This window comes from Belonocnema kinseyi, chromosome 6 (genome assembly GCF_010883055.1).
Source record: "Belonocnema kinseyi isolate 2016_QV_RU_SX_M_011 chromosome 6, B_treatae_v1, whole genome shotgun sequence".
In the NCBI taxonomy this organism is placed as follows: domain Eukaryota; kingdom Metazoa; phylum Arthropoda; class Insecta; order Hymenoptera; family Cynipidae; genus Belonocnema; species Belonocnema kinseyi.
In genome coordinates, this window is record NC_046662.1 from 143,853,609 (window position 1) to 143,858,183 (window position 4,575).

Sequence of the window (4,575 nt, forward strand, 5' to 3'; positions counted from 1 at the left end):
AATAGTCTTATTTAAATCTTGATCCGCATTTGAAAGAAATTAAAGAAATTGGTGATTTTGGAATTCATCTCGTTTGGATAAAAACTCAATTATTTGATTGAAGAATTAATTATTTTGTTGAAAATGTAATTATTTTGTAAAAAGTCCTCTTTTCTATCAAAAGTTCTACTACTTTGTTAAAATTTTTGTTTCTTTTATTTGAATGTTCATCTTTTTCGTTAAAAATACATTTTTGAAACTGACAATTAATATATATCATTTTTGGTCAAAAAATCATGTATTTTGTTAACAATTCGTCTTTCTTTGTAGAAATTAAATTGCTTTATGGAAAATTTATACTTTTTGATTAAAAATTACAATTTTCGGTTGAATTATCAGCTGTAAATATTTTTTCGTTGCGAAGTCGTTATGTTGTAAATGCATCTATATTGTTAAAAATTAAAAAAAAAGTAATTTTTTCTTATTAAGGATTCATAATTATAGTTGAAAGTTTAACTATTTACCTTTAAATTAGGTTAAAAACGTAGCTTTTTTTGTAGATAATACTCTTTGACTTGAAAATTAAAAAATTTATTAAAATTAAATTGACCTTTTTTAGTAGAAATTTAATCTTTTTGGTTGAAAATGTGTCATTTTTGGTCAAAAATGCAACTGTTTGGTTAAAATATGAACTGTATTTTGTTTAATATTTGTCTTTTTTTTAGATCATTAATTTTCTTGGTCAAAAATTCACCTTTCCATCGAAAATTTAACAATTTTGTTGAAAATTCGTTTTTTCCCTTGTTGAATTCAATTTTTTATCACAGCTTTTATCTGGAAATCAAACTATTCCATTTTTGGTTAAACTTTATCCTGTTAATTGTATTAGTTAAAACACCAACTATTTGTTAGAAAATTAATTTATTTGTTTTCAATTATGACTTGAAATATTATTTCACTCTAAAATTTTTTTATTTTTAACCCATTCAATTTAAAATTTAATTTAAATTTAATTTTAAATTTTTTAATTAAAGACTTTTGCAGATTTAAAAAAAAAAAGCTTTTTGAGAATTGTACATTATTTAAAAAGAATAACAAAAATTGTTGTGATTGCTAAGAACATTGAAAATGATTTTTTATTTTGAGAAATAAATTTTAAGTGAGTATTTGAAAACATTTTAAAAATTAAAAAAAAGAACCCGGACGATTTTAAGGTAATTTTTTCATTTTGCAGTTTTTTTAATTTTAGGAAAAAAATCTAATTAACAAAATATATCAATTTTCAACCCAAAAGTTTACTTTTTAACAAATTAAATTAATTTTTTATCAAATAATTAGTGTTTTAACTAATACAATGTACAGGATAAAGTTTCGACCAAAAATTGAATAGTTCCAATTTCCAAATAAAAACGATTAATTTTTAATCAATCCTAGAATAGTTACATTTTCAGATATTAATTTTAAAGTCAAAAAAATGAATTATCTACAAAAAGTTGATTTTTTGCGCGAAGAATATGAGTTTTCAATTAAAGAGTTAAACTTTCAACCAAATGGTTAAATTTTTAACCATAATTATAAAACCTTGTTGAAAAAAATAGTAGAGGAGAGTACCCAAATATGAGATATCAACTCTGTTTGGCGTGATTGTCGGAATTCTATGTACTGAATTTAAAAGTAATATAGGTCATTTTAAAGGAAATTTAGTTTGTCATAAGGACCTCAAATAAAAAATTTTATTACAAAATTTTTTTATGCTGAAAATGGAAAAAATGTAAAAAAGTGCTTTTTCCAAACTCGTCAAACTGTTCTCATAATATGAGATAACCCAGGAAATAGCTAATAAAATGCAAAATAAAGTCTTATTTTTAATGAAAAACTTCATTGTATGTTTACGAAGCATAAATTTACTTCTATTTAGATATATTTAGTTTTTGCAGTAGTCACAAACACTTTTGTAACCAATTTCCCCCGCGCAGCCACAGTGTTATAAAAACCACAGGTATCTCATATTATGAGAACCACAACGTGCAACTATGCACTTACTATGCCTGACCTGTACAACGAAAAACTTCAACACTAGCGATATTTTCCTACTTAGTTAATCCATCCCCATCACTCCAGACAAACTTTAATGCTAATGTTTAAAGAATTCCCTTCCAAGAACTCGACCACCATCGATTTCACAAAAAGTTCGCCTATAATCTTTAGAAGCCCAATGAAAAATGGACTATACCACGAAATTACTCTTTCTTCAAGGGCTACAAGTTAGTGATAGAACCAACAGAGTGGGTCTCTGAGTTTAGCTGATACCCCGCCTTCTCATGTTACGAGAATATCTCATATTCAAGGACTCTCCTCTATTTTTTTTACAAAGTTATTCAACTCTGAGTGAAATGATCGACTTTTAAGCCCAAGAAGATGTACAGTTCATATTTCAACCAAACAATTGCATTTTTGACCAAAAACAATACATTTTCAACCAAAAAGATTCAATTTCTACCAAACAAGGTCAATTTCCAAGAAAATATATGAACTTTCAACAAAATTATTTAATTTTAAAGTCCAAAAGAGTATCATCTACAAAAAAGCTGAATTTTTAACCCAAAAATATGATTTTTCAACCCAAAAATATGATTTTTCAACCAAAATTTTAATTGTCGACCCAAAGATGCAATTTTAACAAAAAAGTAAAATTTTTAACCAAAAATTTAATTTGAAGGCAAATAGTTGAATTTTCAACCATAATTATGAAATCTTAATAAGAAATTTTTGTTTGAAACTTTATCCTGTACATTGTATTAGTTAAAACACCAATTATTTGATAGAAAATTAATTTAAATCGGTAAAAAGTAAACTTTTGGGTTGAAAATTGATATATTTTTTTAATTAGATTTTTTTCCTGAAATTAAAAAAACTGCAAAATAAAAAAATTTCCTTAAAATCGTGCGGATACTTTTTTTAAAATTTTAAAAATGTTTTCAAATACTCACTTAAAATTTATTTGTCAAAATAAAAAATCATTTTTAATGTTCTTAGCAAGCACAATAATTTTTGTTATTCTTTTTAAATACTGTACAATTCTCAAAAAGCTTATTTTTTTTTTAAATCTGCAAAAGTTTAAATCGTGTTTCAAATTATTTGAAATAATTTCAAGTTTTAAATTAATTCTGAATCTTTTTAAATTAAAATTGTAGCGTTTAAACTTAAAATTTAGCTCATTACAAATTTAACAATTCAAGGCTTTCTATTTCGAACCATTCTGTTCAAATTTGTATAGTTTTTAACACTTGTTTGTAATGGATTGTTTTGAATGAACGGTCAAATATTGCTGATAATTAACAAAGTTTTCTTTTTTTAATTAAAAAATTTCAAATTGAATGGGTTAAAAATGAAATTTTTTTAGACTGAAATAAAATTTCAAGTCATAATCGAAAACAAATAAATTAATTTTCTGACAAATAATTGGTGTTTTAACTAATACAATTTGCAGGATAAAGTTTAACCAAAAATGGAATAGTTCAATTTCCAAATAAAAGCGGTAATAAAAAATTGAATTGAACAAGGAAAAAAAAACGAATTTTCAACAAAATTGTTAAATTTTCAAGGGAAAAGGTGAATTTTTGACCAAGAAGATTAATGTTCTATAAAAAAAAAACGATTTTCAAACTTAACCAATATATACGATTAATTTTTAATCAATCCTATAATATAGTTACATTTTCAGATAACGATAAATAATTTTTAACGGAAAAAATTTATTTTCAACAAAGTTGTTGAATTGTCCACCAATCAGATGAATTTTCGACCAAGAAAATTAATGATCTACAAAAAAAGACTTTCAACCAAATAGTTAAATTTTCAACCATAATTATAAAACCTTGTTAAAAAACGTATTTTTTTACAAAGTAGTTCAACTCTTAGTGAAATAATCGACTCTTAAACCCAAGAAGATGTACAGTTCATATTTTAACCAAACAATTGCATTTTTGACCAAAAATGATACATTTTCAACCAAAAGGATTAAATTTCTACTAAATAAGGTCAATTTTCAACAAAGTACATGAACTTTAAACGAAATTATTTAATTTTAAAAACAAAAAGAGTATTTCCACCCAAAACTTATAATTTTAATTTTTAACAATATATTTGCATTTACCACAGAACGACTTTGCAACCAAAAAATATTTACAGTTCATGATTCAACCGAAAATTGTAATTTTTAATCAAAAAGTATAAATTTTCCATAAACCAATTTAATTTCGACAAAGAAAGACGAATTGTTAACAAAATACATGATTTCTTAACCAAAAACGGTATAGATTAATTGTCAGTTTCAAAAATGTATTTTCAACGAAAGAGATGAACATTCAAAAAAAGAAATAAAAATTTCAACAAAGTAGTAGAACTTTTAATAGAAAAGAGGACTTTTTACAAAATAATTACATTTTCAACAAAATAATTAATTTTTCAATGAAATAATTGAGTTTTTATCCAAACGAGATGAATTCCAAAATCACCAATTTCTTTAATTTCTTTCAAATGCGGATCAGGATTTAAACAAGACTATTATAATATAACATAATTATAATATTATCA

General features: G+C 23.8%; 1 protein-coding gene across 3 annotated transcripts in view; it reads left to right on the forward strand.

The window, feature by feature from the left end:
• Positions 1–4,575, forward strand: part of LOC117174762 — a 10,475-nt gene that overhangs the window by 1,640 nt on the left and 4,260 nt on the right. The window lies entirely within an intron of this gene.